The sequence below is a fragment of the Pseudophryne corroboree genome, chromosome 1 (assembly GCF_028390025.1).
Source record: "Pseudophryne corroboree isolate aPseCor3 chromosome 1, aPseCor3.hap2, whole genome shotgun sequence".
Lineage (NCBI taxonomy): Eukaryota > Metazoa > Chordata > Amphibia > Anura > Myobatrachidae > Pseudophryne > Pseudophryne corroboree.
Window position 1 is genome coordinate 201,441,547 of NC_086444.1, and position 25,300 is coordinate 201,466,846.

Below are 25,300 nucleotides of genomic sequence, written 5' to 3' on the forward strand. Positions count from 1 at the left end.
AAGGGGTTCACAGCACCTTACAAAGTACATAAACAGAAACCGTATGAACAAGGTTTATAAATGTTTCTGCATCAGCAGGTCAGCAGAACCCAAATGTTTGGGTCCATTGTAGAGGCAGTGGTGAAAAGCGGATAGTAAAGGTGATGGAAGGAAAAGCACATAAGGGAAGACAGCTCTGCATGTGAGAGCTTACAATCTAAAGGGCACTGGAAGGAACAGTGCTTTAGTATGAGAGCAGGAAGGCTTTAATAAAGAAGTGGAAGTTTTGTAGTGAGGTTGAGAGGTTGATAGGAAGGAGACAGTTCCAGTGGTAAGGAGCAGCACAGGCACAATCTTGGAGATACAGTAGGAGTAGCAGAATTTAATCAGTTAGGAGGAGAGGTGGCATTCAATGTTTTGCATACCTAGGCTAACTGACAGCCAATTTAAGACCTGCAGCTCTTATTTAAACCCTTTCTTTTTATCAGCACACTGACAAATCAACAAGTCATTGCTGCTTTCCTGGTTCCTGGTCTGCAACAAATCTGCAGTCTACACCTGAATTTCCTGTGTCTCAGTATTACTGGGATTCCTTCCTGCAATTAGCAGCTAAATTTGCGATTCCTGTGCATCTACACTGCTAAGCTTCAGCTCCTCACGCTACAGGTGTTCTTTGTAATTCATGTATGTCAGCAGTGCTTGGATTCCATTCTCCTCTCACTTAAAGCTTTTCCTATGATAATAATTATAATGATAATAATAATTTTATTTATATAGCGCTCTTTCTCCAATAGGACTCAAGGTGCTTAACAGATAGAATGAACATAATATAGTACAGAAACAATGAAGTACAGAAAAGCTTTTCATAAAATACAGAGAGCATGGAGATACTAAAGGGACTCAGAGCTGCTGTCAGCTGCACTTCACTGATTACAGACTCTCCTGTGTTTCAGGACTGGAGCTACTGGGATCTCTGGAGGAGGTCTAGATGCCTGCTCATCTTGGATATGTGGTACTCAAAGTAAAGATGGGCGAATATAGTTCTTCTTCATAAGACTGAGGAGTAGGCGTTACACAGGAGTGAGCAACCGCCTCAGTGATATAAGATCTTGAGCTTGTTTAGGTTCTTGACTAGAGCCAGATGAGAACAAGAACTTGCACTGCTTCGATAACTTTTAATCAATAGGGACCGGACTGAAACTGGTATGTGCATGGAATGGGACTGGTTGGAACCAGTGTTTGCAGAGGCTGAGGCCCAGCTGGAACCGGTACTAGCACCTCAGGGACCAGACTGGAGCCATATTTGCAGAAACTGGGACTGGGCTGGAACCGGTACTTGTACCATGGAGACCGGACTGGAACCAGTACTTGCAACACGGGTACTGGACTGGAACTGGTGCTTGCAGAAATTAGGACTGGGTTTGGAACCAGTACTTGCACCACAGGAACTGGACTGGAGCCAGTGCTTGCAGAAACTGGAACTGGGCTGGAACCGGTACTTGCACCATGGGGACCAGACTGGAACTGGTGTTAATAGAAACTGGGATCAGACTGAAGCCATTACTTGCACCCTGGGGACCAGACTGGAATTGGTGTTTGCAGAAAATGGGACCAGACTGGAACCGGTATTCGCATAGACTGGAACCAAGCTGGAACCGGTATTGCACAGACTGGCATTGGGCTGGAACAGGTATTGCAGAAGCTGGAGAACATGGACGGAACAGGGCGGGGAGTCTGGAAACTAGTCACAACAACAAAGCTCAGACACAGAGCTGTGTCTTTGGATCATATTTATACCATAGGCTATGCAATGACTGGCCGCTGCGGTCAGGTAATCAGAGTAACAGCTCCCATTGGTGGCTTAGTGGCCAGCTGACTGAACCCAGCATGGCGGCACTCAGTGACCGGAGACAGCAGGAAGGCCGCCGACCCATCGAATACTCCTATCCATCAGGGACGAATGCACCCAAGCATCTGCCGACTGGGACCCCCACCAGGACAGAGCAGCATGGGGAGGAGGCTCTCCCTACTGAGGGATCGGAACTACAAATCATTTATAATAACGCAGATCGTTCAGTGTCTGTGAACAATAATGATCACGATGCGCGGTCCTCCTGGTCGTTGGTCGGAGCTTCTGATCTTCCCTGCTGCAGGGAAGATCTGAAGTTATTGTCAATGACAGAATGCTCCTGGATGTAGCCACTCACAGATCTTAAGATATATCTTATATTATATTTTTTTTTAAAGTTTTATTGACAGGCAAAATCAATACAATCAATACACATAAGCTGCACAGATACTGTATACAGGACAGAAACGGGGTTGTCTTGTAAAATATTACAGTAATCAGTCAAGGGAAAAACAATACAACATAAGAAAATGAATGGGCATGAACAAGGTAAAACATAAGGCAATATATTCAGACCAGATCCTTGAGGAGAAATGATACCCCTTATCCAGGGGCAGATTAGAACGGAACACCAGAGTCTAACACTACTAGATTGTACCAATCAGTTCTTTGAAAACATTTCCGTAAGGTCTCTTTAAGTGACGGGGACAAAGTATGAACGTATGGGAGCCACGTGTCAAAATATTTCTCTGTCAGTTTTTCTTTCTGAAGTGTGGTGTCGGTCCAATCTAAGTGAAATAAAAATGAAATTCTGGGGTAGAGTAGTGCAATGGGTACGGGATTCGGGGAGATCCATTGGGAGAGTATAGGGTTTTTTTTGCTGCCGCAGCAAGTTTGACAAGTAAAGAACGATTACCTTTAGATAGCACTGGAAAGGAGGTCTTAGGGTAAATACCCCAAAATGCCCAGAGTTTAGTAATAGTGAATTGAATTTTCAATTCATTCGATATATACAGTTGTAGTGGCTGCCATAGGGCCTGTACTTTCGGACAGGACCACAAGCAATGAACTACGTCTGCTTCCGGCATGCCGCATTTAAAACAATTAGAATTTGGGGCGTCTCCAGTTAGAAATTTCAATTTAGGAGTGAAATAAGCCCTATGTAAAAATGTTTGGTGCATCTCCGTATAGGAGATCGAGACCAATATTTTATCTAGAGTCATAGTGGCATCCAAAATGAATTTCAGTGTAAGGTCCGGGAATTCTGACTTCCATCTTAACAAACCAATATCCCCAGATTCCAAATTAAGTAAAGGACGTGATTGGGCGTGTATAAAGCAGTGGAGAAGAGACCATTGGGATCATGGTGTAACGCTCTATGTAAAGTGTTGGTCCTATCTATCTCAGTCAGAGTGGAGAGAACTTTTTGTACATAGCTACTTGCTCGTAAGAAGGGAAATAAGGGGATCGTCAAAGATGGAAAACGCTCCAGTAACTGCAAGTGTGTGAGCAAGACTAAACCATCTTTACGTAAAAAATGGTGGACATATTTTAGACCTCCTTTGTACCATGTATAGAATATCGGAGAGGTATTATGTGGTTCAATATTGGGATTACCCCAAAGGGTCATGAATAAAGAAGTTTACCTCGACAATTTCAATTTGGAGCACACCGATCTCCACGCCATACAGGTAGAAGACAACATGACATTATCTTTTACAAAATCAGGCATGGAGTGGGGTGTGGTATGTAGTAAGGAGACCAGCTCCCAGTTCAGTATGAAAACCTGTCCTAGGGGTTGATTTGCATATGCATTGCGTCCACTAATACAGTCCAAAGCAACTCTATAGTTTGCCGCCATTGCATAAGTATGTAAACATGGCAAATTGAGACCACCCAGGGTCCTTGGTTGTTGTAATTTAAATAGCGAGACCCTTGGCCTTTTACCTGCCCAAATAAACTTGGTCAGTGCTTTTTTCAGTTGGGTGAATGCATCCTTAGGCGGGATTAACGGGAGCATCTGCGATACATATAAAAACCGTGGAAAGGTAATAATTTTATATAAATGACAACGGCAAGTGTATGTCAGAGGGAGGTGAGCCCATTTAGAGAAATCAGTATAAGTCCTAGCAAGAAGCAGGGAAAATTTTAAGGTGTATAGTTTTGAGGGATGATTAGGGATTTTTATATCGAGATAGGTGATATTATCATCTGACGCACAGTGGAAGGGGAACAAAGTTACCCAATCAGTTTTGGCAGAGGGGAAAAAGGCCAAAGCTTTGGTTTTTGAATAATTAATTTTAAACCCAGATACTAAATCAAAGCCTGCCAAAAAAGATTTATATTATCCGTATGGACACTATTATCCTGGGCATAATTAAGAAAAGATTGGGTTAAGTAAAGTTTAAAGTCTTCAGAGGAGGCTAGGTAATCTGGAAAGTGCCAGTTATGAGAGTATGGATGAGGCGTCGATAAGGTAAGTGTAAGGGTAATGGGGGCATGATCAGAAGAGGATGTCAGCTATGGTTGATTCTGCAACTCTGTGAATCAATGAACCAGAGAGCAACCAATAATCTAAACGAGAGAATACATTATGCGGATGAGAGAAAAAGTGTATTCCCTAGAGTCAGGATGTAAGAACCTCCAGGGGTCTATAAGTTGTAATGAGTCTAACAATAATAATAAAGTGGGTGGAGCGGAACTACTTAATCCAGCCTGACACATCGAGAGAAGCGTCAAAGACTACATTTAGATCACCCCCCAAAAATAAGGAACCTTCCATCCATTCTTGTAGGTTAACAAAGAGGGTAGAAAAAAAGGCCACATTCAGCCCTGTGGGGGCGTACACATGCTAGGGTGAACCGTTCCCGTTCAATATCCACCTTCAAAAATAGAAATCTCCCATCAGGATCAATCCATTTATCCTGAATATCATCATGCAAAGTTTTATTAAATAAGAGCAGTACTCCCCTGGTTTTCGTTGTATAAGAGGCACATTTATAACCACCAATCCAGTTATCCCACACTACAGTATGTTCGGGTCTGTGAGCCTCCAATGAATCTCTTGTAAAAACACCACATCGGGGCGAAATTTTTTGAGATGGTTCAAATTTTCTTTTTCTTAATTGGGGTGTTCAACCCTTTCACATTCCAAGAGACCAGTTTAAGAGAAGTCTTCGATTTGTCTGTAACAACTGCAGAATCAGAAGGCCTCAACATCATCCAACACCTAGTCTGATGGAGCATGGAAGGGGAAGTCATAAGGAAGCGTCCATCCACCTGTCCCAGCGAGCAGGGGAGGGACCAAAAATAACCAGCAAAGAGAAAAACATAAAGTAAACCAGAAAAACAAGACACATTACAATATGTGTAAGTGCAACTATAGCATATAACAATTGCCACCTGTCCAAAAATTAAAAATTTTATTGAACCCTAAATGACAGTTCTAGGAACCATCGCAATATAAGTAAAATGTTATTAAGACCAGTAAGAGAAGGATAGTGGGGAATAGGCAGGAAAAATTGATAGAGGATTTTTCTCCACTTAGGCATACACAATATATCGGGGGAGATTCCCCGCCACAGTAGCAACAGCAAAAACAGAAACAAAAAAACCTAACATTATGTCATCCATTTAAAAGGAGAAAAAGGAGGTTAGACTAATCAATACTTATCAAACCATGTTCAGACAATCGGCATAGTCCATGAGTGAATCCGAGGAGGATGAGGACAAAGAGCTTAGGAAATTGTGGGCAATATCAGGAGTCTCAAACTAGTGAGGCTTGACGGCATGAAAGATCCTCATCTTAGCAGGGTAAAGGAGGGCAAATCGAATATTTTTGGAAAAAAGTTCTTTACACACCAGAGAGAATTCCCTGCATCGTGAAGAAACTTGAAATGAAAAAGAAGCAGTTTGGAATCTTCATTGCAAAGGTTGCTGGACTTGCGGTAAGCCTCCATGATTTTCACCTTATCTAAATAATTCAAGAGCTTTAAGATCACCGGTCTAGGGCGTTGTTGAGATGACAGTTTGTCAGGACCGAGGTGATGTGCTCTTTCCACCAATTATGATGTAGGAGAAGAAGGAAGACCCAGAGTCTCAGGGACCTAGCGAGAAACCAGATCCATGAGATCTTTGGGGCGGACCGATTCCGGAAGACCAATGAAGTGTAGGTTGTTCCTCAGATTGCTATTTTCCAGATCTTCAATTTTATTGGTTAAAGCTGCAAGGGTGGCGTCATGAGTTTGCAATTGCGATACAGCCTCATGATGGTCATCTTCCAAAGTGGAAATGCGATCTTCAGCCTCCACAAGGCGCTTGGTGTGTTGAGTTAGTTAAGCAGCAGCTTATCAATGGAGCCAATTTAGCATCTAGAAGAGGCAAAATAATGTCCGAGATTTCTTTAGCTCGTTGAACAGAGGAAGGACTGAATGTGTCAGTCACAGCCAGCCCATCTGTAGAATCTCCCCGGCCTTGAGATGCGGGGGAAAGAGAGTGATCCGAATAGGTATCTTTATCCTTGTCTTTAGAAGACGTTTTATTTTTATTTTGGGAGCCTTTGGTCACCTGCGTCATTTTGGCTACATATTTTTCCATAAGCAGGGTCATCGGAACAGTATGACCCGGTAGAGAGAAGGGAAGAAGTGTCACAAAGATGATGTAAGCTCACCACTGGATTTCCCACATATGCGTAAGCAGCAGCAAACACTGTCTCAGATATCACTTGGAATCTCACAGATGCACAAGCAGCAGCAGGTACGGTGCCAGATATTACTGGATGTCTAAAACAAACAAAAACTGCTGAAAGCGCCTCGTAATAAATTGTTCTATAAAAAAATTCCCCAATTTCAATGCGCTGCTGTGTAGGCACTGTGTATTTGCCTAATTGAAGGAAACTAGATAGAAAAAAGAACTCAGCTGCGCAATGAATTTGGAAACATGAACAAAAGCTGACGTATGCTGAGATAAATTATAAAGAAAAATGTAATATGACAATAAAAGGAATTTCATACAATAAAAACATATAGTCTGGACTTAAACCTTATAAGGAAAATAGTAAAATACCCTGTACTGGATATCAGATAAAACAAGCACTTGTGGTGTGAGCAGTAACAATATGCAACATTTGTATCCAACAAGTAGAAACAGTATCGTATCCTGGATGGATATGAATGAATTGTTAGAATGTGGAGTAATTCATAAGTTTTAAACTGGTAACTGCAGTCCCATGAATCTATTAATGGAGCTCCTTTATGTAGAAATGCTCCGATGTCAGATAAAGTCAAAATTACCTCTCCCGTGGGATGGTTTCTAACCGAGCATCCTCGGTTAGATTATCCTGCGTTGACCACCACGTTGCTGTCACTGGGAGGGAGAGTGCAAAGCTTGCACCGGGCGGAGTCCTACACGGAGAAGCTGCTGGAAGTATGAAGGAGCCACTATGGAGACTGAGTTGCCAATGCTGCTCAGCAGGCCTTGATGTCAGCTGCGGCGTGCAGAGAATAATATGCCACTGCAGGGGCTGCAAGGCCAATGTCGGTCTTAGTATAGATGAAAGTGCTTGTCATGCAAAATGCTTGTTAGGCAGAGCGTAGAAGTCCAGTAGGTAAAAAAGAATTGAGGAGTCCTAACCGGTTTCGTCACGCTCCACGTGACTTTCTCAAAGGTATTATATGTATTGTATCATATGTATACTGGCTGTAACCAATTCATATGTAACTACAACTGCTTCTTTTATAACTGTAACTCTGTAACCATATGTATACATGTTATACCTAATGATATACTGTACATATGTAATTTTGTATGCATACCCTTTTAATATCAAATATATACATCTCTGAGTGTTGGACCTCAGTAATACAATGTGTGTGACTGCTTGCTTTCTCTTAAGGGATATAGGCCCTCATTCCGAGTTGATCGGTCGCAAGGCGAATTTAGCAGAGTTACACACGCTAAGCCGCCGCCTACTGGGAGTGAATCTTAGCTTCTTAAAATTGCGACCGATGTATTCGCAATATTGCGATTACTAACTACTTAGCAGTTTCAGAGTAGCTCCTGACTTACTCTGCCTGTGCGATCATTTCAGTGCTTGTCGTTCCTGGTTGACGTCACAAACACACCCAGCGTTCGCCCAGGCACTCCCACCGTTTCTCCGGCCACTCCTGCGTTTTTTCCGGAAACGGTAGCGTTTTCAGCCACACGCCCCTGAAACGCCGTGTTTCCGCCCAGTAACACCCATTTCCTGTCAATCACATTACGATCGCCGGAGCGAAGAAAAAGCCGCGAGTAAAAATACTTTCTTCATAGTAAAGTTACTTGGCGCAGTCGCAGTGCGAACATTGCGCATGCGTACTAAGCGGATTTTCACTGCGATGCGATGAAAAATACCGAGCGAACAACTCGGAATGAGGGCCCTAGTGCGCACTTTTATTGTATATGGTAATATGACGCGCCTTGTATCCGCAGTATATATTAACGCTGACATTGAAATGTTTATTTAAAAATAATTAGAAATTCAGAAGCATGTAGGAGGATGTAGTGTAGTGATGTAGTGTAGCATATTGGGTATGTAGTGTAGTGGTGTAATGTAGTATATAGGGGCATGTAGTGCAGTGGTGTAATGTAATGTAGCATGTAGGGGCATACAGTGTAGCATATAGGGGGGGTGTAATGTAGTGATGTTACACTACATCACTACACTACATCCCCACATATGCTACATTGCACATAGGGTATGTAGTGTAGTATACAGGGGCATGTAGTGTAGTGATGTAGTGTAATGATGTAGTGCAGTGATGTAATATAGCATGTAGGGGCATACAGTGTAGCATATATAAGGGGATGTAATGTACACCCAAATCTAACTCTCTCTGCACATGTTATATCTGCCCCTTCCCCCCTGCAGTGCACATGGTTTTGCCCAACTGCTAACAAATTTGCTGCTGCGATCAACTCTGAACTAGGCCCTGAGTTGCCAGGGGCTATTCAATTAACCCCAAAAAGCCGGTGCAAGTCACAGCTTATCAGGGATTTTGTTTCACCTGTAATAAGTACAACCTATGTTGCAGACCAAGTACACCCCTGAGGAAGACCTAGTTGGTACAGCCTGCAGTACCACTCCTCACCAAATGACTATGCATGCAATATCATGCATGATCTGCATTGAAATAACAGATAAGCTTTAATCGTTTTTTTTTTCCTGTAGTTACTTTACCTGAAGTAACTGGAACTCTGGATATCTGTGTATTGGAGTATAACGAGCGAACTACAGTATCCTTGAAGATACCAATCCAAGATGAATTTGCTAATATCCTATATTCTGGTGCACATAATTTAAAATTGTCATGCGGGGAACATTTTATCCAGCCTGTATTTGAACATTGCACTTTACGGCGTCTTTCACAAACCTCTTTTCATACTTTACTGAACCAACTTCACCGTTTGGATATATAAGGAAGAGCAGTCACCCTGATAATTATTGGCAGGGAGTGCTGTTTATTGTGAGACTTGGGATCCTGCAAAGAAAACTTGATTACTGGAACACCAAGTAAGAGGCGTATCTATAATGGGTATAGGGGGTGTGGTGCACACGCCCCTGGGTCCATACCCTGCACCCATTTTTTCAGTACTTACCCCTCTGGAGTCCTGTGTTGGTAGCAGCAGAACTGCACAAATCACAAATTTTTTTCAGACTTTCTTGTATGCACAGTAGGAAAATCACCAAGAAAATGGCCACTGCAACATTTTCTCGGAGACCTGAACATGAGCACTAGACTCTGAGACAGCTCTAGGGTCTTCTAGTGACCCAAGTGCTCAGAGTCTACTGCTCTGCCAGTTAAAGAGGATGGGGCCCGGCTGGAGACTGCACATGGGCCCCCTCCTCTCTTAGTACACCCCTGCACTAAAAATCTCCCCCTATAGGTTTTGTTATTCGCCACCGGGTTACTGGGTAGCTCCATTTCTATTCCCTATACATATATATGGTGTCCTGTGGTACCTGGCAACAAAAACTGGAATGTGGTTAAGGATATCGGCTGTCGGGATCCCGGCAGTCGGACTACTGATACTGGAATCCCGATACCAGGCAGCATGCCAACACCAGAATCCTGACAGGATAGGGTCAATGGGCGGGGGTTGGGTTTAGATGCCACCCATCGGGTCAGGGTTAGGCTGCGGGGAGGGGGGGGGGTTAGGGTTAGGCACCACCTGGGGAAGATTATGATTAGAAACTAAGAGGGGGGGGGTTAGGGAAGAGGGGATAGCATACTTACCTAGCCCCTGCTGGGATTTTAAAGATGCTGCCGTCTGTATTGTGACCGCCGGCATCTCGTCGCCGGACACACAGACCGAACCCCAAAAACTATATGGCACTTATTTTTAAAAGCTGTTAATAAGATGACTTAATCATAATCACAGATCTAGATATCCTTGTTTTGAGTCCATGTTTTAGAATCATCCTATCACCTAGCTGCAGAAAATAGCCATTTAAATTTTCTTTTTTTCCCTCACATTTACTTTAGAACTATTATTTATTGAAAGGGTTTTATCTCTATCCTTCAGTAAAAATGACTTAATGCCTGTAGGGCTTAGAATCTTTTCTTTGCACCCTGAGGCACTGGGAAATTAAGTGACTTGCCTAAGGTCATAATGAGCCAAAAGATTACAGCTCAGCTTTCCTACATTATAGTTACAGTTTGGGAACTGAATGCAATAACCATTCTTACACTGATACATACACTGCAGTGTAAACATATGTGAAGAAATAGACAAGTCTGAATGGGATTCACTAAGAATATTATATCTATTACCATGAGGGCAGGCAGATTGTTGTGGTTCAGGGATGATACAAGCTCTGGAGGTGTTAGGAAGAGTGGATAGTACCAGCTCTATATTGTCCCAATGTGTCAGCAAAACAAAGGGAATCTGATACTGGAGCAGTGTGAATTATATAGCAAGCTTCTGTCCAGGGCTGCTAACAGTAGATACAGTACATCCAGGACCCCACTGAACCTCTGTGTCCCTAACCTCTCACATGCCACAATCAAACATGAGACAGATACACTGACACTACTGTATATAGCAGAGGTTGAATTAGCCTAATATGCAGGAAAACAAGTCAATCAGTAAAGTACCAATTTCTGGAATATAAATTGAACTTTAGGCTTTTTCAGTCTGCTGAGGGGCAGTTGCTATATAAAATCTGAAGCACAGCAGTGCCAGGTGAATTTACTTCCATCTTATTACACCCATCTTTATTACAAACTGAGTTGTATAAATGGCAGCCATTTGTCTGGAGACCAAAAATGCATTGGGTGACCAGATGACATCGATCCGCCAGGCAATCACAGATTTTTGACACTAATTACATAGTGATGGATACTCGTACCTGAGTAAACTTAGTGTGCTTACTCCACCACTCCTAGGAATTCCATCTAACTTTCAGTGACCCCCTGTTACTGACTCCTCCCACTGTGTAGAGGGCGGGTAACTTGCTGCTACCACCAGGCTCCTTCACCGGCGCCTGGTAACACTCGACACACACAGACTAGTACCACCGGCACCTGTAACTGCCTACTTCTGGGTATGTGAGGACATGGTTCTGCAACACCTCCTGTATAGTGCTAGCTAATTCCTACTGGTCCCTAACTGTGAACCATTCTGTACTGGGTAGATGGCAGAGGATTTCAGCTTGGTGACACTGGGCTCAACCAGGACAGTCGGAGAATGGACCCCTGTGAATACTCCAGTGTTCACAGTACACAAGCAGATGCAGGTGTCTTAAGGCAAGTTGTTTATTGCTCATATGTCTTTAAAGAGAAAAGTTCCTTGCTAAAGGTGCATGGGACAATCGAGCATACAAATGTCTGAAAAGAACAATCCTTCCTGATGTTCAGATGATACCCTTTTTTATAGAGCCACATCAGCCCTTTATATAGTATTAAGGGCTTATAGGGGGTGTAGTATGGCTGACCGGCGGTCTCCTGACCGCCGGTCAGCTTACCGACGCCGGGATCCCGGCAGCATACCGACGCCGGGATCCCGGCGGGGAGGGGCGAGAGCAGCAAGCCCCTTGCGGGCTCGCTTCGCTCGCCACGCTGCGGGCTCGGTGGCGACCTGCGCTCGCCACGGGTTCTATTTCCACTCTATGGGTGTCGTGGACACCCGCGAGTGGAAATAGTCCCTGTTGGTCGGCATGCCGACCATCGGGATACTGAGCCAGCGGGATGGTGGAGGACGTCATGTGACTGTCGGTCAGCAGACCGCCGGTCACATGAATACCACCCCTTATAGGTACAGTATATGGGCAGATTGTAATCCTGCCCATAAACCTATAAGACTAGTTTATAAATCAGGCAACTTTCTCCCAGAATATAAATACATATGATCAATTTCCGTTTCATTAATATATTTACCACCGAGAATCGAAGTATCAATAATGGAATTGGCATATGACTTCCTCAAATATACATGCTGTACATGTTACACAGAAGCACACAGGAGAACCCCTAATGTGCATTTCAAATAAAGTGCTTTAAATTAACATTGCCTTTGCTGATCCCAGGATACAGTCACTAACATTAACACGTCCTACTTGTGAGAATGACTGAAGAACAATCTATCCCAAAACAAAATACCTTTGAAACACATTCCGAAAATGCATTTTTAACTTATTTTATCCACCTACACATCTCAAAACATTAACACACCGTAAAATCTATGCACATTTTGTATACTGGTGGTCATTCCGAGTTGTTCGCTAGCTGCATTCGTTCGCTGTGCAGCAATGAAGCAAAAAAAATGGCACTTCTGCGCATGCGTATGCTGCGCAATGCACATGCGCGGCGTACTTTAACAACGAATGATGTAGTTTTACACAGGGGCTAGCGATGCTTTTCAGTCGCACTGGCAGCCGCAGAGTGACTGACAGGAAGAGGGCGTTTCTGGGTGTCAACTGACCGTTTTCAGGGAGTGTTCGGAAAAACGCAGGCGTACCAGGAAAAACGCAGGCGTGGCTGGCGAACGCAGGGCATGTTTGTGACGTCAGATCAGGAACTGAATGGTCTGAAGTGATTGCAAGCGCTGAGTAGGTTTGAAGCTACTCAGAAACTGCACAAAAATATTTTGTAGCTGCTCTGCGATCTCTTCGTTCGCACTTCTGCTAAGCTAAAATACACTCCCAGTGGGCGGCGGCATAGCGTTTGCATGGCTGCTAAAAAATGCTAGCGAGCGATCAACTCGGAATGACCACCCCTGTCACCTGGCTTCACACACCAAGGTGCTGCAACACAGCTGCAAAGCTTTCTAGTAAAATACTTTTTATACACTTTTAAACATACTGTAACATTTTTACGCATTTGTATACTGGGGCAGAGGACTGTTTATTAAACATCTTTTTTCTTTTTACACTACACTGGTCCTGGTAGGTTGTTTGAAATTGGTGTCCAGCGTTGTTTGTTCATTTGACCCCTTCAGTGCCACAGCCACCATCTTGGCTACATGGGCAGAGTCTCCGGCCACACATTATATAAATAACTCAGGATTGGAGGCAAACTAATGGCACAGATGATCTCCTAGTGGTGAATGAAGGATAAAACCATATCAGATGGGATCATCAATGCAAGTACCCTTAGACAGGCCAGGTGTCTTAAAAGTTTACCCCCTTGATAGCGGACCTGCTTTTGACCTGTCAGTCACTGCCATGTGGAACTCTGTGGCCTCAATATAATAAAATAGTTGGTGCATGCTTATATTTTTGAGTCCAAACAAAAGCTAATAAGTTGGCGGTATAAACTTTGATACACATGGAGAGGTGTACAACACCACAATCTTTCTGCGTCAGTTTAAAAGCAGCATTACGTATGCCACTCTGTGCTGCTGAGGGACCCTGCTCATCCCACTATCTAACTTGTCATTTGCTGTTTCTAGCATCAATCACATTATGTCGCTGCCACTTTTACAGGCATCACTGTCTTTACCAGGGCCATCTTCGTATGGGCTCAATGGGCAGTTGCCCAAGGGCCCCAGGACTATAAGGGCCCTAGGCTGATAGCTGAGGGTCCCCTTTTTCCAGGGGTACCAGTTCTTTAAAAATCGGCCCTGTGGTACTGGAAATATTCAACTTCAAAGCTGTGGTCCCCATCCAAGCCTGTTAACTGATCTTCCCAGTCAGATATCCCGGGTTCTGTCTGACTTAAGAGTTTTTCTGAGGGTACACTCCAAAAGCTGTGACTCTCCCCTTTCGGTGGACACTGGCAGTTTGTCTCTAATACAGTATGCCCAGAACCATAGATATCAGCCTTCCAGCAGCTGGTCCTTGCTCCAGCCCCACACGCCTGGTATGCAGTTTTATATTCTTGTCAGTGGATTGCTCTGGCTCCTGAAATCTGAGTACCTAGTACCTCTGAAAGGTGGCACTCTCTTGGTTTTTTTTATCCCATTGACAGCTAAAGAATCTTTCTGCTGTGGGGTACACTGGGCTCCACAGGGAATGACATTGGGGTGTAGAGTAGGATCTTTATCCGAGGCACCAACAGACTCAAAGCTTTGACTGTTCCCAGAATGCATAGCGCCGCCTCCTCTATAACCCCGCCTCCGTGCACAGTAGCTCTGTTTTGTAGTTGGTGCCATGCAGTAAGCAGGCATACAACAGGGGGCTGCTCCAGCAGCCCTGAGAAGAAGCTTTTAAAAGAAAAATGAAGACTTTAAGGGCTGCAGCAGAGGCACTGTCTGTGTTAGATGTCAGTCAGACATCTCCTGCTGTGGCTCCATCGCCTCCCCCAGCGGTGCTGTATACTCCCGCGCCCTGGTTTCCGGGTTTCTTCCTGTTAGTCACACACACGACCGCTGTTCTCCTGGATCGTGTGGCCGCACTCAGGGAGGAGGTAAGTGGGTCCCCCGGTGGGACTCGCTGTAAATCGCGATCCCGCGTGGCCGGTGGGAGGCGGGCCGCGCGCTGGCGTGGACACTGTGGTAGTACAGGGACCCCACTAGACCACCAGGGCAAGGGCACAGGTCGGTTTTCTCTCATAAACCATTTATATAAGCCCACAGTACCCGGTGGTGAAGTCCAGCAGGGGGATAAGGCTTTGACCTTTAGCCCCTCCCCCCAGCCCCAGGGCGCCATTTAGAGTAAATGTTCCCGCCCTGGAGCTGCATATCTCTCTCTCCCTCACTCCCTGTCAGCGTTTGGGTGCCATTAGGTCAAGCTGAGCTGATACTGGGACTGTTTGGGCAAATCCTCCTCTGTAAAGCCGCCTGCATGTCAGCGCTGTGCATTTTACAGGACACTTAAGTATTCTACATGTCTGCTGACAGTGTTAGTTAAGAAAAAGTGCATTTAGTCAGGGTTATTTAGTACAAGTACCCTGTGATATACATCCAGTCTTTACAGTGCATTGTTATATCTATTCAGTGTATAGCTATACATAGTACTACTCTGTATTGCTAGTCCAGTGCAGTTTTATTGCATGTCATAATTTCTGTATTGTACAGTGTGACTCTGTGTGTGTGCATATAGCTGCTGTGTGACCTCCATTTTGTGTATCTCACTCAGATTGCTATCCCTATATTCTATAACCTGAGGGGGCTAAGTGCGTCAGGTTGAACATTTAATATCGGTAGTTCATAGGATATACTCAGTGAGTATTTTTCTCTGTGATTTTTAGTCACGATATTGAATTCCCTGTTTGTGCTGATACACTACACAGGGGGTTCTTGTCAGGTATTCTGCTGCTGATATTGTACTGTGTTGCCTTGCATTGAGCATTCGGATATGTCAGCTACAAAGGGCAATGGTGCTGGGGCTGATCCCACATTGCGTGGTGGTGGTGATGCTGCAGACACACTTGAGGAAAACATAGCAGCTGGGGGTTCAGGTTCTGGGGGATCCTTACCCCCAAGTGGGACTGTAACAACGGGGGTACAAAATGACCCACCTTGGGCTACCTTCTCCACGCTATTGAATACGCTGGTAACTAGACTAACGCCCCCTATGGGACCTCCTGTGCCAGTACAACTGCTTATGGTCACCGCAGTTAACCCGCCATGGGCAGATCAACTGTCTGCTCAGTTACAGCAATTGAACCAATCACTGACTACTCAGAAGTCTAACCCTCGCCCGCCTAAGACCAAGGGGTCCTCTATGCGGGCTATTACTTCCTCACAATCCACCAACGTCCCAGACTCCTCGTCTGATGAGGATGGTGTTTATACTGACCCCAAAGATTCTGATCCCGACGCTTCTGATGGGGAATCTGTTTCACAGGTGGATGTTCCTGACTTGTTGAAGGCTATCAGGACCATTCTTCAAATTACTGATGACCCGGAGCCTGATGCTGCCCCTAAGAAACCGAACAGGTTTAAAAGTCAGAAAGTGGTTAAACAAGTTTTACCTCATTCTGACCATTTAATTGACATACGTCAGGAGTCCTGGGAAAATCCAGGAAAGAAATTCACACCTCACAAGAAGATGCTGACTCACTACCCCCTTGCAGCGGAGCTAAGTAAAAATTGGGAAACACCTCCGCCAGTGGATTCGCAGGTGGCGCGGCTGGTGGCATCCTCAGCTCTGCCGGTAACTACCGTAACGTCTCTGAAAGAACCGACGGATAAGCATGTGGAGGGTTGTGTAAAGGCAATTTACACCCTAACTGGGGATGCGCATAGGCCCACCATTGCAGCGACATGGGCTGCAGAGGCTGTTGAAGCCTTCCAACGCTTCTGATCATTCTAGACAATGTCTGTCTTATATTGTCACAGCTTCTCATTACATTAAGGAGGCGGCTTCTGATGCCGATATTCTGGCGGCCAAGGCTTCTACTACGTCCATTTTGGCTCGCCGGATTCTATGGTTACGGTCCTGGTCTATGGATCTGGACTCTAAGAAAACCCTGGAGGTACTCCCTTTTAAGGGAGACATTCTTTTCAGAGAAGACCTCAACAAGATAGTGGCTGACTTAGCTTCTGCTAAAACAGCATGTCTACCTAGAACTGCTCCTTCGGTGCCGAAGGCTAAGAGTACTCCCTCTCACTCCTTTCGTCCTTCAGGGAAAGCAAAAGGCCAGGCGTACCCGAAACAGGTTCGCACTTCCAAACCCAATAAGCCCAAACCCAAATGGGCCTGGGCTGCCTGTTCCAAAACTGACAAACCTGCTGCATGACGGGGCGGGCCTCCCTCTCTGGGATCCCAGGGTGGGGGGCCAAGTCGGGGTATACCCAGGAATGGTTAAGGACCACTTCCGATGCCTGGGTACGGGATGTCGTCACTCGAGGTTACGCTGTATCCTTCAAGAATCGCCCCCCTCATCGATTTTGCCTGACAGACGTCCCTTCGAATCAGGTGAAGGCAAAAACTCTTCATTCGGTGGTACAGTCCCTCCTGGACACAGGAGTGGTAGTACAGGTACCTCTGGCGCAGAGAGGCAAGGGGTACTATTCACCGCTGTTCCTAGTCCCGAAACCGAATAGGTCATCCCGGCCCATTCTCAACCTCAAGTCCTTGAACAAATTTGTGAGGGTCTCCAAGTTTCATATGGAAACTCTTCACTCTATTGTTCTGGCCTTGGAACCTGGGAATTATATGGTCTCCCTGGTCATACAGGATGCTTACCTGCATATTCCCATTGCAGTGTCACATCAGCAGTACCTGAGGTTTGCGGTTGGCAACCTTCATTACCAATTTCGGGCGTTACCTTTTGGTTTGAACATGGCTCCGCGAGTCTTCACCAAGGTCATGGCGGTAATGACGGCTGTACTCTGCCATCAAGGGTTCAGGATCCTACCGTACCTGAACAACTTGTTGATACAGGTAAATTCCCCAGAAATTCTCCTTTCGACATGGTTGAGAATGCTTAATTCCATTCCCGCCCTCTGCAGAAGCTGATTCTTGCAAGTGGGATGGCCTGCCTCACCGGATCAGGTCTCAGATGATCTCCTTGTCTCAGGAGGTCCGTCTGTCACTGAGCTGGTGGCTTCAGGACCAACGATTGAGCAGGGTTGTCTCTTCTGGATCTCCAATTGGGTCCTTCTGACGACGGATGCCAGTCTGAGAGGTTGGGGCGTGGTGTTGGAGCAACACTCCCTTCAGGGTCGGTGGACCAGGGAGGAGTCTCTCCTCCCAATAAACATTCTGAAGTTGCGGGCGGTGTTCAACTCGCTGAACTTGGCCCAGCATTTAATACAGAACAGACCTGTTCAAGTACAGTCGGACAACGCCACCACAGTGGCGTACATAAATCATCAAGGCAGCAATCGAAGCCACATGGCAATGAGGGAAGTATCCAGGATTCTTCATTAGGCGGAACGCCATCTGCCAGACATATCGGAAGTATTCATTCCGGGGATCCTAAACTGGGAAGCGGACTTTCTCAGTCATCAGGACATACACGCCGGAGAGTGGAGCCTCCATCCAGAAGTGATTCAAATCCTCGTGGACAAGTGGGGTCTTCCAGATGTGGACCTGATGGCATCTCTATAGAATCACAAGGATCCAGTCTTCGGAGCAAGGACAAGGGATTCCCTCTGGTGTCACTCCTGCCCAGAGTAATAAGGAAGTTCAAGCAAGAAGGAGGAATCCTACTTGTGATCACTCCTGCATGGCCCAGACGGCATTGGTTCTCAGACCTTCAGGGTCTCTCGATAAAGCGCCCCCTTCTACTTCCGCAGCACCCAGATCTCCTCGTTCAGGGCCCCTGTGTATATCAGGATTTAGCCCGGTTGGCTTTGTCGGCGTGACTCTTGAAGCTTCCGTCTTGAGGGCCAAGGGATTTTCTGAGGCGGTCATTCAAACCATGTTAAAGGCCCGGAAACCGGCTTCTGCTTGGATTTATCTTAGAGTCTGGAATTCTTACTTTGCTTGGTGCGCCACTAACAATCATGACGCTTACAAGTTTAGTACGGCCAAACTTTTGGCCTTTCTACAACAGGGCCTGGACTTGGGCCTTCGTCTGGCCTCCATCAAGGTTCATATTTCTGCCTTGTCGGTTTGGTTCCAGAGAAAAATTGCAACTTTACCTGATGTTCATACATTTACTCAGGGTGTGTTACGGATTCAACCTCCTTACGTCCCGCCTGTGGCTCCTTAAGGTGTTGTTTCTGCTGGCTATTGCCTCTGCTAGATGGGTGTCGGATTTGGGTGCTTTGTCCTGTAAGCCACCATATCTGATTTTTCACCGTGACCGGGCAGTTCTTAGAACACGTCCCGGGTACCTACCTAAGGTGGTGTCTTCTTTCCACCTTAGTCAGGAGATTGTGGTTCCAGCCTTTGCCTCTCCTGAATTGTCTTCCAAAGAGCGGTCTTTGGATGTGATACGGGCTCTCCGTATCTACGTGAAAAGGACAGCTTCTATCAGGAAGTCTGATTCTCTCTTTGTACTATTTGGTTTTCACAAACGTGGCTGGCCTGCTCACAAGTAGACCTTGGCCAGATGGATTAGAATGGTGATTGCACATGCTTATGTACAGGCTGGTCGTCCATCTCCTGTTACTATAAAGGCCCATTCTACTCAGTCTGTTGGACCTTCTTGGGCGGCCCGCTGTGGTGCGACCCTTGAACAATTGTGCAAGGCGGCTACGTGGTCCTCAGTGAACACGTTCTTTAAAGGTTTTATGCCTTCGATACTTCCGCTTCCCAGGATGCTTCCTTTGGACGCCGGGTTCTTGTGCCCGCTACAGTGTGTCCCCTCCCATGAGGAACTGCTTTAGGACATCTCCAATGTCATTCCCTGTGGAGCCCAGTGTACCCCGCAGCAGAAAACGAGATTTATGGTAAGAACTTACCGTTGTTAAATCTCTTTCTGTGGGGTGTGGTATAGCTCATAGACAGTTAACAGATAGACAGTCATTAGTTAGACACTATATGGTCGACAGTCAAAAGTCAGACAGGGTCAAACGTCAGACAGTCAAAAGTCAGACAGGGTCAAAAGTCAGACAGTCAAAAGTCAGACAGGGTCAAAAGTCAGACAGGGTCAAAAGTCAGACAGACAGAGTCATAAGTCAGATACACAAAAAAAAAATTTTTGTTTTTTTAAAAACATTTTTAACCCAAAATTGGTGAAATTTGTCCGCTCACCACGCTTCGGGCTCGGTGTCTCATTCCGCTCCGCTTCGCTCACCACAACTTTACTAAAAGGTAATAGTTTGTGTGACATGGATAGTAAATGAGGCAAAAGTTGTAAAAAACTGAAAAATCAAACTTTTTTTTGTGTCTGACTTTTGACTGTGACTTTTGACCCTGCCTGACTTTTGACTGTCTGACTTTTGACCCTTTCTGACTTTTGACCCTGTCTGACTTTTGACCCTGTCTGACTTTTGACCTTGTCTGACTTTTGACCCTGTCTGACTTTTGACTGTCGACCATATAGTGTCTAACTAATGACTGTCTATCTTTTAACTATCTGTCTATAGACAGGAACCCCTTTCTGCGAGGTACACTGGGCTCCACAGGGCGCCCACCCTGACACACTTAGCTTCTTTGGGTTGGTATAGGATTAGCCGCTGACACTTTCTCCTGTCGTGAGAATGTGGTGCATGTGGCTACTAACAGTTATCTCTTTTGCCTGCTACTGCATTGGACTGGTTAACAAAAACTGAGCTCCTGTACACAGAGGCGGGGTTATAGAGGGGGCGGTGCTATGCATTCTGGGAACAGTCAAAGCTTTGAGCCTGTTGGTGCCTCGGTTCAAGATCCTACTCTACACCCCAATGTCATTCCCTGTGGAGCCCAGTGTACCTCGCAGAAAGAGATTTAACAACGGTAAGTTCTTACCATAAATCTTGTTATTTCTGAGAACTTGAGATATCCGCAGTCAAGCAAGCTGCCCTGAAACCGGAATCTAATGTATATTAAGCCCACTCCACTGTCCACCCCTCCCCTGCATATTAAACACCCTCTACCACCCTGGAAGTCATGTACTGGGGCCCCTTCATTCAGCCCAATACCCCCTTCTACAGTTTAGTGTTCTCCCTCCTGCCCCATCTCCCACCATCTGTGCAGTAAAGGAGTAATTAGCAGGAATCACTGCTCCAGATCCTACATGCTGAGCGGAAGATATAACACCTACCCATGGGACATCAAAGCTGCCGCTGATAGCACCCCCACCCATACCGCTGGAGAATGGGTAGGGGCCCCAATGCTTTGCCCAGGGGCTTACACTGCTGTTAAGACGGCCCTGGTCTTTACTCAATGACAATACACTCAGGAGGGTATCTTATTAAAAACGTATTATGGACAAATGCCAATAAGAACAATCATGTGTAGCACAATAATTTTCCAATTTTCAAATGGACTGATTAAAATCAGTCTGAATCCAGATAGCTACGTAGTTATGTCTGTTTAGTAAAAATAAGGTAATAGCCTAATTTTTATCAATATAATCATCTCTGTTCTAACTAAAAAGTTTTTTTTACAAAATTGCAAAAGTATCTCGATAGCTTAACAACTACATAAAACGTAACTATATAACAAACGAAAAATGTAAAAAACTGCTCACTAAAAAAGCTGGTGAACGGGAGCCTCGATCCCGCGACCCTATGCATTGGAGTCCATGGTGGTTAACCTGTATTGACAGCTGTAGAAACCCTGGTTCAGTGGACCTTGAGCTACGACCATCAGCCTGCTCTGGAAAGTACAGAGGTCCCCTTCCAGTGGATGCCGTGCCGCGGCTGACAGCTCTGCACCTTGCCGGGGTCAGTAGCTCCGGTTATCACCTGCTGTGGTGGTTAGCCTGTACCGACAGCTGTAAAGATCCTGCTTCAATGGACTTTGTGCCGCGGTCACCAGTTCCACTCTGATCACCATCTGCTTTGGTGACGAGTCTGCCTTTGAAAGTACAGAGATCCCGCTTCAGTGGAAGCCATGCCGCGGCTGATAGCTCTGGTAACTATACCGCACTGATTTTTCTGCTAGTGTACAGTCCAGGGCCACAATATCGGGTCTACTGATTTAACCAATTATAACTGACCCATACTGCTGGTGCCTAAATATATCTGAAGCACCGTGACTTTGTGCACATTGATAACGTACTAAACTGCAACAATTAACTTTCACCGGATAATTCTAAATCAATTGGAAAATTATTGTGCTACACGACTGTTCTTATTGGCATTTGTCCATAATACATTTTTAATCAGAGCTCTTTTTAAGGAAATGTGATATTAACTGTTAACTCATTAAATTGTTTCAACTTTACAACTGCGCTCCTTATCATTGGTCCTTAGTATCAATGTCTATATATAATTATTCTATTGACATCCAGAGTGTCCAGTAGGAGCAGCACTAATACTTTTATTTTATGAGGTACATATAGATCTTAATCCCTTCTTTCTAAAACAAAGGGATATTTTCAATTTAATTTATCTGTGCGCCCGATTTTTTCAATTGTGCCAAAATTCTGATAGGACACATCTGAAAAGGTTTTAGTCAGGGTATCTTATTAGCCGCGGTAATTGGTTGCACAATACAAATGGTCTTCTTATTATCACAATTTTTGCCAGATGGTTATTATCGGGCTATCCAATTATAGCCCACTTTTTCTGTGCAACCAATTACCCATTTTCACACAAAAACACATAGAATCCGCGAAAAGACACGGATCTATGTGCTTCCAAGACTGGGGAAAAATGGTTACTTATCGGGGATATGGGGGGTCATTCCGAGTTGTTCGCTCGCAAGCTGCTTTTAGCAGCTTTGCACACGCTAAGCCGCCGCCTACTGGGAGTGAATCTTAGCATAGTAAAATTGCGAACAAAAGATTCGCAATATTGCGAAAAGACTTCTCTGTGCAGTTTCTGAGTAGCTCGAGACTTACTCTTCCAGTGCGATCAGTTCAGTGCTTGTCGTTCCTGGTTTGACGTCACAAACACACCCAGCGTTCGCCCAGACACTCCTCAGTTTCTCCAGCCACTCCCGCGTTTTTCCCAGAAACGGTAGCGTTTTTTCACACACTCCCATAAAACGGCCAATTTCCGCCCAGAAACACCCACTTCCTGTCAATCACATTACGATCACCAGAACGAAGAAAAAACCTCGTAATGCCATGAGTAAAATACCTAACTGCATAGCAAATTTACTTGGCGCAGTCGCACTGCGGACATTGCGCATGCGCATTAGCGACTAATCGCTCCGTTGCGAGAAAAAAATAACGAGTGAACAACTCGGAATGACCCCCATGGTTTTGACCTGCCTCATGCAGGTGAAACCAAATCCCCAAAAGTGCTGGCATCAGAGCTAATAGGATAGCCCAAGGTCAGTCAATTAGCCACAGGTAACTACCGCGGCTAATTGGATACTGCCCTCAGTGTCTGAAATACTTTGTGCTGCTGGGAATATAGCATGTGATTTAATTTGCAAAAGGTTATTCTGTCCCCAACAACTTCAAAACAGGCTACAAATGTACAGTATTATAACAAAAAAAATGCTCAGACCACAGTCAAATAACCTTAAAAAGTAGATTCCTTTTTTAACTGTAATTTGCAAAGGTAACAAATTATCTTCCATTTTTTAAAACCTATACATTTGCCCAGTTTTTCTTGAAAAGCTAGAACATATTTTCTTAGCATTTATGTGACAAGAGTACCTGTATCAGAGGTGTCATGTACAGGTACTGCATTTTTCTATGGAAAACACTGGCATAATCAAAAGGCTTCTGTATCCCTTAAGGAATCCAATTTAAGATTAAATTCTCTGAGTACATTTGTAGACACTGCTTCATCTTGAAGCAAATTCCAAAGTCTGATTACTTTTTTGGGAGAGGAAAGGATTTCTTGTTAGAAAGTTGAACCTTTGCTTGACCCACAATATGTTGGATATCTTCTTTTTCTTAGATTTCAGTTCCCCACTAACAAGACCTCATTTGTTTCCCTATAGTCACAATTTATATATTTTTTTACTCTTGAAAAAAACCATGTCCTATCTCAGCATTTTTTACTATGAAAACTAGATATTCAAGTTACAAACAATTCAGGGGTCATCTGTTCCATGGACGTATACAATTATAATTTATCTAGGATGGTGTCCAGTATAATTTGTGTTGTGGTTATTGCAAGCAGCAAAACCACTGAATTCATTTACTCAAAGAAATAACAAATACTGTACTGTAGCACTGGAATGTACTTCATCTGTTTGTTTGTTTGTTTGTTTGTTTTTAATACAAACATGTATACAAGCAGGCCCGGCGCTACCCGCTCAGCAAAGGGATGCAGTGCAGGTAGGTGCCAGGAAGGAGAGGCGCTCTACCTGCTCTGAATCCCTGTGCTGCGCTTGAGCCCCCTGCTGCTGCTGCGCCTGTCACACCATTTGACAGGCAGCGGCGCCGGCAGATTGAAGCCTCCCCTTACACCTCTGCAGTGTCCTCCGTATCCTGGACAAAAAGGGGGCAGGACTACACCGAGGGACAGAGCTACACGGGACCAGGCTACAGAGCCTGAGGACAGAAACTGCGGCCAGCCAGATAGTATGTGGAGGGAAAGTGTGTGTGTGTATCTATGTGTATGTGTGTGTGTGTGTGTGTGTGTGTGTGTGTGTGTGTGTGTGTGGGGGGGGGGGGGGAGGGTGTGGGTGGGGGGCATAATTTGTATAAATGGCACTTCTGACAGCATTACAGTGGTCGAAGTGGGCCGGTATGCAACGGTATGGCATACTGGCATTTTGCCACTGACCCGGAAGTTTTTTCTTTTTTTAACTAATATCAGTATGCAGTGCAGACCATAGGCGTGCGCACCCCCACTCACACGCTTGCCGCCGATTAATGTCCGTCCCCTGCTGCCGAATAATGTGTCCCCCGCCCCCTCGAGATGCCCGGTCAGGTCTCGTTCATGTGATGTGCAGTGTGGAGACGGAGGAGCGGGACACAGTGCCGTGGCTCCTGTGTGAGGCTGCTGCCACCATCCACAGAGGGAGCGACGGCGGATGGGAGCTATAGGGAGCAGTGTCCACGGAGGGAAAGACGGCGGCCGGGACCCAGGATCTACGGGGAGCAGGTGACATTCTTGTTTAACTTAGCGAGCACCTTTCACTACCATACTGCCCCCCTGCTCCGCACCACTGCTGCCATAATGCACCCCCCTGCTTCGCACCACTGCTCCCATACTACCCCCCTTCTCCACACCACTGCTTCCATACTGCCCCCCCTGCTCCGCATCACTGCTCCCATACTGCCCCCCTGCTACGCACCACTGCTCCCATCCTGCCCCGAACTACTGCTCCCATCCTGTGCTATAATGCTATACCGTTTGCGATAATGTGAATTTTGCCTCATTCTATGTGCTATAATGTGAATTTCGGCTCATTCTGTGTGCTGTAATGTGAATTTCAGCTCATTCTGTGTGCTGTAATGTGAATTTTGGCTCATTCTGTGTGCTATAATGTGAATTTTGGTTCATTCCGTGTGCTATAATGTGAATTTCGGCTCATTCTGTGTGGTATAATGTGAATTTCGGTTCATACTGTGTGGTATAATATGAATTTGGTTCATA

At 45.3% G+C, this 25,300-nt stretch overlaps 1 protein-coding gene across 1 annotated transcript in view; it reads right to left on the reverse strand.

Moving 5' to 3' along the window:
* KIAA0825 (KIAA0825 ortholog) overlaps positions 1 to 25,300 on the reverse strand; it is a 712,480-nt gene that overhangs the window by 535,337 nt on the left and 151,843 nt on the right. The gene's annotated exons all lie outside the window — the stretch shown is intronic.